At 38.9% G+C, this 15861-nt stretch overlaps 1 long non-coding RNA gene across 2 annotated transcripts; it reads left to right on the top strand.

Annotated features, from left to right (window-relative positions):
• Positions 1–13328: 13328 nt before the first annotated feature.
• LOC146489444 (uncharacterized) lies at positions 13329–15037 on the top strand. 2 transcript variants are annotated; one of them, XR_014865046.1, is made up of 2 exons: positions 13329–13395; positions 14793–15037. It is a non-coding gene; the product is annotated as an uncharacterized LOC146489444 (long non-coding RNA). The 2 variants fall into 2 exon arrangements; XR_014865049.1 differs by lacking the exon at positions 13329–13395 and adding an exon at positions 13679–13971.
• Positions 15038–15861: the final 824 nt, after the last annotated feature.

Raw genomic sequence — 15861 nt, forward strand, 5'->3', positions numbered from 1 at the left:
TTTGGTTTTCATCTACTTCTAGTGAAGTTAAAAATGTTCTCTCTTCCCTGGAAACGGTGTCTGGGTAGGCTCTAGGTATAGAGTCTTTCAGGGGAAAACGTGGGTAGCTATCTATGTCTACATTTGAATTGGGAAGTCTGGGAACACTATTAATATTGATATTCACCCGAAAGTTGGCCTCCGTATACAACAACTGATAGCTGTTTGTAGAGCCCACAGGACTGCTACAAAACCTTTGTTTGAACCATTTCACTGACTGGATTTGAGAGAAGAGTACCAATTCCCATTTTGGGATTAATTGAAGCTATGGCTCTCTTAAATTTTTCTTCTGCTTCAATGGGTTTATTATAAAAGTATACAAGCATCGGTCGTTCAAAGGCTCAATCAAGGATTTTAATACAGGGCTGAGTAGACCACACAATGCTGGGATTCAGGGGCTGATAATTAAGATTTTGTTATTAACTATTCAAAGGCCTTTCTTTTCGGATCCTGTTACAATGATTTGCATTGTGAGCTCGAAAGTGCCTTGTTCCAAGGCTTTGATTTAGGATTTTGTTACAACATTATTTTTTCTTCATTTCATTACGTAACACCTTAGAGGCCCACTGCCTATCAAGAGGCAATGAATGAGAGCTTTGATCCTGACGTTTCTTTGATTTCCTTGCCTGTTTGCTTTTCCAAATTGGCAAGACTTTTCAGACGTGCTTTTTTCACCCTGAATGTCATCACTAACTGTTGGTTATGACTCTGGGAATCTGTTTAATGCCTTCTCCTGTAATCTCACTGCTGCAGAGTCTTCTGGGGCCTTTCCAGCGAGGCACCTACAGAGGTGTTTCATCTGCACGGCGATAGTGTGCATAGCATCAGGTGTAGTCTCTTCCGCACGGTCAAATCCAGGATTCTTTTCTGCTAGAAGGTATCCACCTCGACAGGCTGTTCCAGCTGCTAGTTTACTGGCCTGAGATTTGTTCTTAGCACCATCATAAGCTTTGTGGAAAGAGACATCTTGTTGGAAAGTGCGATATGTTCTGTGAACTGTGTGTTCGTGGAATCTTTTACAGTCTTTCCTCCACTCATGTTCCAAAGGTGAAAACCGCCTGTTGCCTGGGTACACAACTTTACTTAAGTGCTTACAGTATTGTCCCTTGAAAAGACACCATGCACAACCTCTTTTGGATCCAGTGGCTGTTAGTGAGACAGCTTTCCAAGTCCTTGATAGTCCTCATCATAGAACAAGATTTTGACTTTGACTGTAAATGGTGCATTGCTATAGGCATTACAAAGCTTGCAACCACATAAAGCAAGTATTTCATCTACTAGCACTTCCAAGAATGGATCAAGATCCTTCAGCTCACCCCTTCTGTCTGACTGGGAATTATTCCTACAAGCAATAAATCGGCAAATTGGTACCTAATTTGCCTCGGTAGATTCAATTGGCCTAAAACAATTGGCCACATTGAATATGTGGCCTTGTTTCTGGTCCAGGGGTTAAGTCCATCAAGACACAAAGACAATGCAGCACCTCTCCGAACTCCTTGAAATGTACCTTTTTCATTGTATGCCTCCTTCCACTTGAGTGAATCATGAATATCAGTCATTCTTCCTCCTGTTGTGGTAAATAGACTTTCACCACCATGACTTTGGAGAAATTGGGAGATATCTTTTGTTCTAAAACTTCAGGCTACTCTTGGTCCAAGAGGAACATAATGGAATGTTCTTCGTGGAATGTTGACTTTGCCTGCCTTATATCATGACTCTTGGCATTTGGGCCATGTCACACTGTTTTTGTATTCCCCTCGGAGACAATGCAGTCATTTGGGCAAACATGAAATACAACCTCTAGTAGCAGATAAGGCTTTATTACATTGTATGCCTCTCGGTATGAGACAGGAAGGCAATTGCCCTCTGGAAGGATGGAATGCCATAGTTGCAAGTTCCGAGAAAATGCCTCTTTACTCATAGATGGGTGTGAAGAAAACCAGTCAAACAACTTAACAAGAGTCTCAAACAAGGTACAAGTTGATCCTTCATGAAGGACAGGACTTTCAGCAAAAGCGTCACACACATGATCATGCACTGGTTCTTTGGAAAAAGTTGCAGAAATGATTTCAGGGATATCTGAATTATCTAAGATGAGCATTTCCCACCATCAGAATCCTGAAACACAAAAATGAAAAATTAAACATTGAAAACTTAAAACCTGTACACACGTTAATTCTCTTCTTGGCAATGATGCATGAAAGTAGTGTACCTTTATTTAGTACAGCTTTGGATATATTTTGGATAATGTTCATTATATTATACCATCATTTATTACAAACATTGAAAATAAAGACAATTTTTTTTGTCAAATCATGTTTAAAATAAGGTGTAAGTAGGTGCAGTTGGCAAGTTGAATCAATTATATTCTGGACACTTAACTTGATAACCTTTGATTTGCTACAGTGCATTTTACAATTTACTTTGTTTTAAAATTGACTTTATCCAAGGGTTAAATAGAGCATCAGAAAAAATTACCTCAACACTTTCTTATCCAGGTGTGTTACAGTCTTCATCAGAGTCAGAAACATCACTTTTGTTGTCACTTTCAACTAAAGGAACAGGACTCTCTATAAATTCTTTGATGAAGCAAAAATAATATTATTAGTATCAGGTGATTCTAGAACACGCAGTGTTTATACTAACATCAGTCGCTAACAAACATTTCCTTATCATGATTATCAAAATGACAAGAAATCAACCCATCCCAGGAGTTCACTTATATGCTTGGTCGCTCAACGGCTCAACAGGCGCTTTGAAATTTGGATTTCTTTGGAATCAATGGTCTTTCGCTTGCATCTGGATTCCAGAAACTGTACAGGTCTTCGTGCTTCTTGATTTGTATTGTGACAACACCATGTTTCCTTTGCAAACGCTGCAAACACAGTGGCGTTTTGAAGCCATTTTGGAATATGATCCACTTATCTGCCATGTGTGATTGTGATGCTGATCGCAACAGCACGAAGAAAACCGAACACCTCAATCACCTCTCTCGCCTCACTGATTCGCTCTGATTGCAGGCGACAGATGACCACCTGACAGATGTGTTTGTAGTCACGACTTACGAATGAAGAAGTGGCAGTTTTTTTGTATGAAATTGTTCAGATTGATCTAAGTTCTGCGAGCTTTCATCCGCTTAAGTTGGTCTAAGAATTCATTATGGACCATCTAAGAAGTATATTTCAAGACGTTTCCTTCACTAATAGAGATCAGGTGATTGAGGCATTACAACAGGAAGGGCTTTTGTGCAAGAGTTTCGTAAGCGTGCTCAGGGCAACTGGTTAACGTTGGTCCATAGACTATAAAGTTAAATTAAACGCTTATAAGTCGATGGAAGTGCATTTACTGGAGGAAGAAACATTTAAAATGGTTACAGATTTGCACTTGCTTGAATTACTGTATTTTATAAGAAATGATGAAATTCCATTGTGTGCGGATATTCCTGCCATGATTGCACGATTCCTTTGTCTTTCGAGAGACAAGTTATTTTACTTCCATTAAACACCATATTTTTGTCGTTTTGACACAAATTTTAAGCAACCTTAAGGGCCTTACACTTTTTTTAACTTGTGCTACAATCAATGTATTTTACGAATCACACTTCAATCTGTGATGTTATATTATCAATGACTTTTAAGCCATGATCTTTGTCTTGTACCAGATTGAAGACTTGGACACTCTACATGAGGCGAGAGAAAATGATCTCAGGGAAGCTGGCCTTAAGATGGGAGACATCATAAGAATAAGGAAGATGCTGAGAAGTCATGAAACTAGAAATCTAGACAGTTCACTGTCGAGTATATCGGAAGAAGAGGAACAAGGTTCAGTTGGAGAAAACCAAGACTCTCGCTTGTCTATGTGTGTTCCGGAAGTAGGAAAGTTACCATGCAAATAGTCCAAACATTGGGATTCAAACACCTTGACTCTTTGAGTTCACTGAGTCGAGAAAAAACTGTGAAGCTCTAGGTACATGTAAAGTCAGAGTAACATCGACATAAATTAGGTGAGATACCTTATGAGAGTGCACGTGTATGACTTACCTTAGGTCAATGTTGCTTTGTTTCAACCGACGCTCTATAGTGTTCATGGTTAGGATCCATAATATGTTCTCTCTATTGTTTTTATTGTAGTTACAGCCAATTCTAAGAGGCGTTCCAAGAGCTCTAGATAAAAGGAAAAACTTCACCTAATTTCAGAGTTGGCTCCTAATAGTAATTCCTTGTGAAAAATAGAAGGATAACGCCTAGACAAAGCAAGACTACTTTTAGGTACTTGCACATGTAGATATAGCAGATGCTAATGATTCTGCCACACGATCTGACAAGAATACAAATGTTTACACAGCAGAAGAAATGCTCCACACATGTAGCAAAGGGGCCAAACATACTAAAGCCCCGCTTTACTTCTGGGTGAATATTGTGAGTTTCTTAACAAGTCATCGTTTTAGTGTGAAACTGAAATATAAGATTTATTTTGGGATCCACCCTTGTTACAGGGATTTTATCATTTACATTAATATATAAAAAACTTGTTTAAGGACTTTGATAACTGGAGTGGATGGCTAATTGGAGTATCACTGAATAACATTCAGGTTTAAGAGCATAATATTGAAAAAGGTTTTGTACTTTTAAAAGTCTTGTCATAATCTCCATTGTAAGGTTTGCTTCGAGACTGTGTGCCTTTTACTGAATGCATGACAAAAATGTTCTTTTTCAAAGTATGTATAATCGTTTACATTATACTAAGTTGAATAATATTATTATATTAAATATATTTGTGACAACAATGAAAAGGTAATTCGATGGTCTGAGAGAATACATTTAATTGACCAACATTTATTTATAAAACATAAATAAAACAGAGAATTTTGTCTCTTCGTTATATCTTCTTATTCAAAGCTCTACACTTAAAAAGTGTATTGAGCACTGTTTAACGGCTTTAGCCACTTTAAAACATAAAATAAAACACAACGAAATGTACCAAACGACTGACATTGCATATTTGATGTTTCAGCTTCATTCTAGAAAGTCTTTTTTTACTTTTCGTTCACTGGACTCGGAGAGGTTCAACAATTCCATGTTTATATTCTCCAATAACATTTGGCAATCTCCAGTCAACACATTCATCCAATGGAACTTTATTTTTCGGCGTTCGTTGGAGAATCATAAAGTCTTTTTCCAAGGCAGCACATTCCAAGTATTTTGCCAGGTTTTGCTTTTTTAAGCATGGGCGCATTACAAGATAAAGCCAGGTCCAGACTGTGATTGATTTTCATTTAGCGTTTGGAACACATATTTTGTTATTCATTTTAACACCGTTTTTCTTAAGTTTCTCTTAGTTGTAATTAATTTTAGTTAGATATTAACGGATGAAGAGCCACTCTGTGGAAATGCTGTTTATAAAGTCTTGATTATTATTATTATTATTATTATTATTGCGAAGAAACCAGACTTTGCTCGTTGGAGGGAAGCATTGAACACGTCGCACTTGCGTTATTTAGGTCACACTATAAGGTGCAATTCAGCAATTCTGGGTGCTTATCCTGTAGCTTACAAAGGTCGTAGCAAGGGCTTTTGTTGCACTTTGTTCTGTTGTGGCCAGACGTATGATATATGACACATACCTTCCCGCGCCTCTCGTGGGGATTTGGAAAATCATCCAGGGCCTTTTGCTTCCCTTGCAAATGACTTTTGGCACTCAACTTGCACCTCTAATAGTTTAAGATTTTCTGACAGTTTGCCCCAAGGGACTTTGAGGTTTCTGTGGGCTTTGATTTGGAGCGATCATGAAACCAATGTTGTCTGCGGCAGCTTCAGGAAAATACGGTTGAGAAGTTTCTTTTACAGTAGCAGCAGTGCTTGCACTAGGTATAATATTCAGTCGTTTTGGCTCAAGTTGTGTGGGCTGTTGATGATTTTATTTTGTGCTTTGACGTTATTTATCTCGGCATCCAATATAGTCCGGCAGATTGGTGCAAAAATATGACGGAATTGTGGGATTTATGGTAAAAGCACCAAATTTGGCACATAGATAGAGAATTACCTACTGAACAATATTAGCTATGGACCCACCTGGAAAGTATCCCATTAATTGCAGTTTCAACGGGTTTAAGGTGGCTCATTGAAATTCTAGCATGGAGACGAGGCTGAGATTTGATTTCTCGTGTAGCAGCCACAGTCTGTTGCATCATAAGAGCGACAGTCCTCCAAAAGTGGAGATTTATTCAATACGTTTGCTTTTTTTTGTTCGTGGAGTCGTTTCAGTTCATCATGTGACAGGTGATTGCATGTACAGTATCATGGCATAACTAATAAGATTTTGAGACGGCAATACTGCGCTGATATTGATGGATGGTTTGGGGTGAAAATATATTTCAGAATAGACAAGAAAAAAGATCAATACGATGACAATATTTTCTTCCAGCATTGTCACTATAGGGCTGTAACGCTGCCACAATAATTGCGATTCAAGCAATTAACATAACGGAAAATATGCTGTTGATTAAAATAGAAATTGCACCAGCTATTCACGGGTTGTTTAACGTGAACATCTACAGCCTTTTTTCTTTTTATTCTAGTTTCTTTTTAAATTCTTTTCTTATTGAGTTAGAAGGCTAGCAAAACAAATTTAAAAGGTTATCGCATGGGTTTTTCTGAAAGCAGAGTGAGATGAAAGAAAAAAGAACCATATTTCACCTTTTCCACCGAATTTATACACTTCATATATCTCTAACTGTGTAACCGAAAATGGAATTAAGTTCATCTATCACAGATTTTAAACTTTTGTTCTATGCATGAGTAAACCGACAAAGTGGCATAATTGGCCAGGTTACTATTCCCACGCATGTGTAGTCAGTTGAACACATTGCTCAGTTAGTTTTTGAAATATTATCGCCAATCGTCTCATTACTTGGTTGCACACGACATATCCCGTAGTATTGGCGAAGAAACGTCACAAGCTCACCTTCCATTTGACGCCTTCACAGACTGTGATCAAACGTTGCCTTTTGCCCACTACGGCAAAAAGACAGCATGAGGAGCGTGGGGCACATTCGATTATGTGACGGCAGCTTTTCAAGCTCTTAGCAATGCTCCAACTGTGGGTGTTGTGGATGAAGTGATGCCTATTCTTGAGCGATACGTCACCATCATGTATGATTGTACCAGTACTTGCATGAAAGTAAATGATGCGCAGAGGGACCTATTCACACGAACACGTGAAAAGAGAGACATTAGAGACATTTAGCACTGGGCTTTTCGGCAAAAACCTCAGACGGCGAACGGCTAGAGAAAGTGGCTCTATTTTCAGGCTTGGGGAAAGCGATTTTAACATGAAATAAACCACCGATTTTTCTGCCATCACGAGCGATTGCACCACCATCATATCCCCAATGTACTGACTTGATCAAAGACTCGATCGTATCATAAATTAATGCAAGAGTCTTGTTATGAGGCAGGATGATTGCAAAAAAAAAAAAAAAACATGAAAATATGTGGTGTTCATGGTCTGAGTGTCCTCACTGTAAATTCTTTCTATTCTGCAGGTTGGAGAAATCTTTACTTGGAAGACCCAAAAGCTAAGTGCTAATGGGCCTGCACTTGCTAATGGACCACCTTAAAAAGAGGTTTAACGTAAGTTTAGATGAATTGTATAGACTTTCCTTTTTTCACAAGGCAGATTTCCATTTTTTCTTTCACTTTAACTATCTTTGACTGGGTAACACACTAGAACTCAAGTGGTTTAGATATCCTTTTGCACTCATGAATGCAGCCATTGGAAGAAGCAGTGCTCTATAGAGGAAAAATGGTGTTTACACAGTACTTGCCGTAACCCAAGTAAGCCACAAGATGACTATTGTCTTTTTTTCAGACCACTAGCAAGAATTTACTAAAAGAGAAAAAAGTTAAAAAATCAGATTATAATAAACGAAGATGCATAGGTATGTTCCTTGACAAGAAAAAAATTATTTACTCGATTTCTAAATTAAGTTTTTTTTTGCAATGATTATTCAAATGTTCATTTTTCGGTAAAAGGACTGATAATGATGAAAGTAACTCAATTCTTTCAGGAGATGAGGCTTCTGAGAAGGAGGATTGTTCTCCACCAGTAAGGGTAATGTATAAAATTTAAGTTAACAGTTGAAATAACTAAAGTGTGAGGGTAAGGTACAAAATCCAAGACTCTATGGCTATGAGTAGACAACTATACGTGTGCATATCCCACCTAGATCTCTTTGATGACTTGCAGGGGCATGATGGAGAGAAGCTGTTGGTGGGCCAGTGGGTTGCCGTGGCAAACGTTTCTGCATAAGTAGTAGATTGTAGCACCAAATTTAATTTAATCTTTTGCATGCAGCTTTCAATCCCGCTACTGACTTGCGCCCTCATATACATTAATTCAGCATTTGCAGTTTGACACTACGTTAACTGACTGTTAATGCACCTGAATATTGGCTTCCAGTTGCTGCAGCCACAGTTCGATATTGTATGTCTAAGTTCCCTTAACAAACGGTTCAAAACATGATCAATGGGACCCAGTCAACTCCGAAATAGCTATCAAAAAATGCACATATATACTATCGAGTAAATGAATTTAAAAAATAATTTTAGAAATGGGTGCAAATGGTCACATAAAGTCACTTCTGCCTGCAAAATTAATAAGCATTAAATGTTTTTATATGTAGATATTGGTCCTTTAATTTATTACAGGATTGAAAAGAAAAAGCAAAAAACGGACTGGAAAAGCCCAGAGTAGTGTAAAACGCAAAAATCTGATGATGCCAAAAAAGACAAAGGTAATTATGACCAGGGTTCTTAAATACCTCTTTAAAGTATATGCAGAGTTTAAGTAAAAAATTAACTGTCACCTGCATGACCCAGCTAGGCTGTTAAGTGTTGGATTTGTTGGTTGTCAAGCTTTGATCAAAATGTAATTTATTGGTTGAGGTGAGTAAAATTAAGGTGGCAGAAAAGTTGCTGAAAACCATGTAAAAGTCAGGAACCAATCAGTGACCCAAGTCCATGGATTGTTTCATCCAAATAATTTTATTATTGACTTGATGAATTATTTTTATTTAAGGCCAACCAAATATGATGGCAAGCTACGAGAGTGATGAGGGCGATGGTGAATGGAATCCACAGTTTAACATTCTAGATGAAATTTCTAGTGATGAGGATAACAGTGAACAAAGTAAGAAACAAAAAAGTGGGCATAGAAAAGTTTAAAATAGAGATGAAGGTCTGTACTTTTCAAATAAATTTCAACTACGCCTAAATTGGACACTGATGTTAGGAACAAAGAAGTTAAAAAATCATTACAGGGATTTTGTTGTAAATAGCCCAAACAGAATCTTTCTTTCAAGTAATAATATTGTTTTCCTATAACATTGATATGACCCATACCTACAGAAGCTACAGAGCCTACCTCCAAGAGTGGGAAGACATATGGAAAGACAGTTACTGTACCAGAGGCAAATAAAAAACGTAACATTAAGGTAATCTTCATCATCATATATCCTTTTCGTGCCTCGTGGCACATAGGGCCTTCACAGAGCTTCTCCACTCCTCTCTATTGGTTACTGCGGTCCGCACCTCCTCCCACGATCTCCAACCTGCTTCTTGCCTTTCTTTCTCCACTGTCCGTCTCCAGGTGGTTTTTGGTCTTCCCCTTCTCCTTTTACCTTCTGGTGCCCAGCTCATGGCAACATTGCAATCATCATTGCGATCTTTCCTAAGAATATGGCCAATCATTTTCCATCTTCGAGACATCACTTCCACACTCAGTGGCTTCATGCTTGCTCTTTCCAGTAGCTCTTTGGTACTGACATGGTCTTGCCATCGGATTCGGAAGATCTTACGTAGGCATCTATTATGGAACACATTCACTGCTTTATCATCTCCTTTGTTCATCTTCCATGTCTCAGATCCATAGAGTAACACTGGCACTACTAGTGTTTTATACAGCCTCAGTTTTGTTCTCCTCGAGATGTTATTAGAGATCCAGATCTTCTTTAGTTTGTTAAAGGCATCTCTGGCTTTCGATAACCTGTTCTTCAAGTCCTTCATACCACCTCCCTCTTTACAAACTTTCGCCCCCAAGTACACAAACTCTTCGACATCTTCAATATCCTGCCCATTTATTATGATGTTTTCTTGGTTCCTTGCATTGATCCTCATCGTTTTTGTCTTTTCTCCGTTGATTTTGAGTCCCACTCGTCTGGCCTCTTCGTCCAGCCTTGTCGTTTTATCCTGAATCTGCTGCTTGGTAGATGAAAGCAGAGCTATATTGTCCGCAAAGTCCAAGTCGTCCAGTTTTGAAGTAAACTTCCACCTAATACCGTTTTCACCACTGCCAACCGCTCTTCGCATTACCCAATCTATAACAATCAAGAACAAGAATCCCGACATATTGCATCCTTGTTTTACCCCAGTTTTTATGTCAAACCACTCACATGTTTCCCCCTGATCTTCTACAGCACACTTGAAGTCGTCATAAAATACTCTTACCATTTTCACGATCTTCTCCGGGATTCCATACTTAGCCATTATTACCCACAGGCTTTCTCGGTGGATAGAATCAAAAGCCTTCTCAAAGTCTACGAAGTTCAGGTACAGGGTTGCCTGCCATTCGCTGACCTGCTCAATAATGTTCCGCAGGATGAAGATGTGGTCTGTTGCACCCCTCCCCTTTCTATAACCTGCCTGTTCCTTCCTCAGCCTTCTATCCACTCCATTTCTCACTCGCTCTATGATGATTCTACCGAGTACCTTCCCCACAACGGACAGTAAGGTTATTCCTCTCGAATTTTTGCATTCTTTGAGATTCCCTTTCTTCGGCAATTTGATAATTAGCCCTTGCTTCCAGGGTTGGGGGATCTTCTCAGACGTCCATACTTTTCCCAACAACTGATGGATTTTTGTTGCTGAAAACTCTATGTTTGCTTTCAATAGTTCGGCCGTGATAGAGTCAGTTCCTGGCGCTTTCCCATTCTTCAATCTTTTTATAGCTTGTTTGACTTCACCTAAAGTTGGTTCACTGATTGAGATCTCTTCAATGACGTCATTTAGTTCTAATTCATATACCTCATCACTTAAGACTGGGTTTTCTGGTTGGTCTCTATTGAGTACTTCTTTGAAGTGCTCCGTCCATCGTGCCTGTACTTCGCCTTTTTTATTGAGAAGGTTTCCATTTTTATCAAACACTGCTGTGCTTTGCTTAGGTTTTTCATTGCATAATATCTTGGTGAGCCCGTATAGTGTCTTCATGTGTTGGTTTCCTGCAGCCTCCTCCGCCTCACAAGTGATCTTCTCCATCCATTTCTTTCTGTCTGTCTTTATGCTTCTCTTCACTTCCCTGTTCTTTTCTGCATACTTGGCCCTAAGCTGCTTCTTGACCCTTTCTGACCGTGTTCCCAGGATCTTCCTATTTATTTCCTCTCTTTGGTCTATGAGGCTCCATGACTCCTCACTTATCCACGGCTTCTTCTTCTTCCGAGGTCTACCTAAGACTGATTCCGCCACCTCTGTATATGCCTTCTTCATCACCTCAAAGTCTTGTTCCACTTCTTCGCTTTCTTCAACTGCTGTTTCCTCGTTCTCCAGGACTTGGTACCTATTTTGCAAGGCAACGTTAAACCGCCGTAACACCTCTTCATTCCTCAACCTTGCTGTATCGTACTTGACTCTACATCTTTTCTTCCCTGCTGTTTGTTTACTCAATCTCAACTTGACTACTGTACATACAAGATGGTGGTCGCTTCCGATATCTGCAGACCTGTATACTCTCGTATCTTTCACCGAATTCCTAAATCGCCTGCTGATTAGTACATGGTCTATCTGGTTCATGGTATTCCCATCGGGGGAAACCCATGTTACTTTGTGGATGGTCTTATGAGGAAACAATGTCCCTGTTATAACTAGTTCATTCATATCACACATATCGCAAAGCCTTTCTCCATTATCATTTCTTTGCCCCAGGCCATGTTTACCCATCACACTTTCATACGCCCAGTTGTCGTTTCCAACCTTAGCATTCATGTCCCCCGTGACAATTAACATATCATGCTCATTGACACTGTCTAGCACATCCTGTAGCCTCCCATAGAACTCATCTTTTATCTGCTCATCTGTATCTTCAGTGGGTGCATATACATGTATGATCGTAAGTTTTATGTATTTGGAATAAAATCTGGCTTGAATAACCCTTTCGCTGATCGGAGTCCATTCCATCAGAGATTGTGCTGCATGTTTTGACATCAGTATGCCGACTCCCTCTCTATGGTTGTCATCATCTCTTCCGGAGTAAATGATGGTTTCACCCTCTGCAAGTCGCATTGTTCCTTGTCCTGTCCAGTGTGTTTCACTGATGCCCATTACGTCTATACCTCTCTTTGTCATTTCTCTCGCCGCCTGTGCAATGTTGCCACTCCTGTAAAGCGTCCTTACGTTCCAGTTGCCTATCTTCATGGTGTATTTAGGGTGTATCAGTGGCTTGATCAGCCCGGAGGCGTCCTGCTGGCTTTGGCTCCCGTGCGTCATTAACTCTCTCCGATGAGGTACTGCCACAGTTCCCCTTTGAAATAGTGAATTCACTCCGCTTCTACTTTCTGTAATAATTGTTTTTTACGGGAGAGGGTTATCAGCCCTCTGCCCAACCCCCAACCTGGAGGGCCAGTGGGATCACTCTTTGTCTGGCCCCTACCCTTTGACCTGTTTGGCATGGGTGTCCCTGCCAGGAGTACAAGACTCCAGCCAACATAGCTCTAGGGGTCACTGGAGCACGCAAGCCGCCTCACCGCGACAAGGTGGCGATCCCAATCAAGGCGGTTAAGGTAATCTTGGAGTCAGTTTAATAAAAATGACTCATCTGTTTAAACACATTTTTTACTGATAAGTATATTACATTGTGCTTGACTTAGCAGTAAGTAAAAAATAAGACTATTAGTGCAAGTATATCACTACAGCTTGTTCACAATGCATTTACATTGTAGCCAGAGGATTAAAAAATATATATTGTATTTATTTACAGACCAAGATACTGGACGACTCTAGAAAGCTGGCTGAGGGTCAAAACTTAAAGAACTTGCTGAGCGGGACACCTCCTAATTCTGTTGCCAACCCTTCAGTAGTCACAAGACCACCACTGCGGCCATCTCAAACCACTGGGACTACAGTGTCTCCATGTCCAGGTCCATCATCCTCACCCTCATTGACACCTCTACCACCTGCACCACTGCTATCACATTGGCCACAAACCAAAAACATCTATTACACCGAATGCAATGGGTGTAGAAAGCTGGAAAGAAATATAGACAAAATGGAGGAGGAATTGCAGCGCCTGAAAAAGGCTCTCCAAGAGGTAATCAAAATGCCACCTTTCACACCTAACAGTGCCTTACATAAAAATTGACACAGGAAAATGTATAAAAAAATTAAAAATAAGTAATCAAATTTGATGAGTAATAGGAAATGTAATTTTCAAGGGCAACACGTACTAAATTAGGAGTGGTGACTGTTCCACATTCATTGAAAATCAGAACCACAAGTAATTGGACTCTGGACTCTTAGGGTTTAGTTGTAGTGAATGTAAATGCTGTATTAACTTAATTCAGTAACTAATGTTATTATAATTAAAACCTCAATATTCTTTTTATAGTTAAATAATTTAGCCTCAAGAGATCCTGCAAAACTGGCACCATTTAAACCAAGAACATTGAAAATTGCACCTACCGAAGAGGAGCAGGATGCAGATACTTTTCATGATGAAGCAGTCGACCCATTGCCCTCAGAGCTAAGGGTGACACTTACTGTTTCCAGTACTGGAAATGAAGAAGAAAGTGATTCCATCGTGGCCCCCACCACCTCCAACACAGGGCTAGAGACCGAACCTGAGGGTCATATTCCCGGGGAGCCAAAATTTACAATTCCAGCAGATGTAAGTTTTTCAAATATTAAATTGAGGAGTTTGATTTATTGCTTGGATGTTTTGTAGTTTGGACTTTATCACCACAGTCAGGAATAATAGAGTTATCATTAATTCTAAGCCGTGAGAAGGCGAACTTATTAAAATGAGGAAAGTGGCAGGTCAGGTCATTTCAAATAACCAATGTTTGTAACCTAAAGCCTAACTAAATAAGAAAAAGTCACAATGTCTAACCTACCATGGCACAATGATTTTCTCGATGAATACCAACTTTTGTTATAGAGTGAAAATGACACTGTTGACCCTGTGTTTAGTGAGCCAGGCCTATCAGGGAGTGTTGATGGCGTGTGCTTTAATAATTTACAGCTTCTATTAATGGTCAATGCACAAACGGGTATATTTCTCTGTTGATTGACACGATTTATATCATTCTTTGTTTTGTAAGACCTCTTTGGTGTTCATCAGACTGAGCTTAAAAATATTGGCCATGTTTATGCAAGACCACCAAGATTTAGTTACACAGCTGCAATTAGTCCTTGCCATTACATCAATTTAAATCTACTTACAAATGGTTACATCATAAGGCCAGTGAGATCTTTCATTGGGACTGTTTTTAGTAAACAAACAAAATTTTTCTTTACTTTTTTGGGAGCTTAAGCCGGCTGCTGTCATAGCTAAACATTAATAAGTCACTTAAATAAACTTCCCCCCCTCTCCTCCCACTTTTCATCACTCCATATACAGGTGGCTGATAGGTTTTATTATAACCATTTAGGCTGCGTGATAAAAGTTAATAGTAAGTAATTTAATTCTCCATTTTTCTTTGTATATAGGCATTGTTACATGCAGAAGTAAAGGTAAGCAGGCCAGCTGGAGTAGCTGAAAGGGCACTGTTAACAATGCTGTTCTCCATTGATACACTAGAAGTGTCATCTGTAATGGGACGGAAAATTAAGAGGAACAAGCCGCCAAGGGCACCCCTGGACAAGTGCCTGTTGAACAAACTTATTGGCAACTAACTGTTGTTTTCATAAAATCATGCACAAAAATGTTAGACGACTGTTACAATACGCAGTGCCATTAACTGATATATTTAAAGGCACATGGAATTTAGGCTAGCTTAGCTAATAAGAAAGGAGATTTTGGCTTGGGATTTGAGATTTCGATTTGGGTAGTGAAATAAAAATTTTAGTTTTCTATATATAAATCACTTCGAAAAACAACCAACTTACACATTGTTAAGTATTTTACGTGACATGATAAGAGAAGTTATCAAAACACCCTTTGTTGCGAATCTGGCAACCAGTGAAACATGATTGACCTTTTTGTATACGTGTCACTAAATTAAGACTGTAACTCATTTTTCTTTGCAGGATTAGTGAAAGAACGATGGCCAGAGAGGACGGAGGCGCAGATTATAAATAGCCTAAACACTAGGCTGAAGGATATTCGACATTCTAGCGAAGTCTAGCATGAATTTGTTGACACTTTCAAACCTTCTAATTGTGCATCAATTCAATTCAATTTTTTTAAATGTTTTATACTACAATATAGCTTATTAATTCGCAATAGTCTATTCAATAGATTTATTACTTCTATTAATTTACATCTAAACAACTAGTTTAGTTTATAACACTTACAAAATTATATACATTTAGCTACAATAATTTTGATCACTAAAGAATATTATTCTCAATAATAGCAAATATAACCATGAATGAAAAGCCTGATCACAGAAAAGTAATAAATTCTAGTGTGTCCCTGACAGTGACTATTTGTGGTCAAAGCCTTAAGTATATTATTAATTTTAAGCTTTATAATTAAAGCTTTTTCCAATGATGGCATTTCATGGCAAAGCATGATCAGTGAAATGTTTTCACCATTGATTTCCATGGATTTTGT

Source organism: Pavona decussata, unplaced genomic scaffold, assembly GCF_977016875.1.
Source record: "Pavona decussata unplaced genomic scaffold, jaPavDecu1.1 SCAFFOLD_6, whole genome shotgun sequence".
Classification (NCBI taxonomy): domain Eukaryota; kingdom Metazoa; phylum Cnidaria; class Anthozoa; order Scleractinia; family Agariciidae; genus Pavona; species Pavona decussata.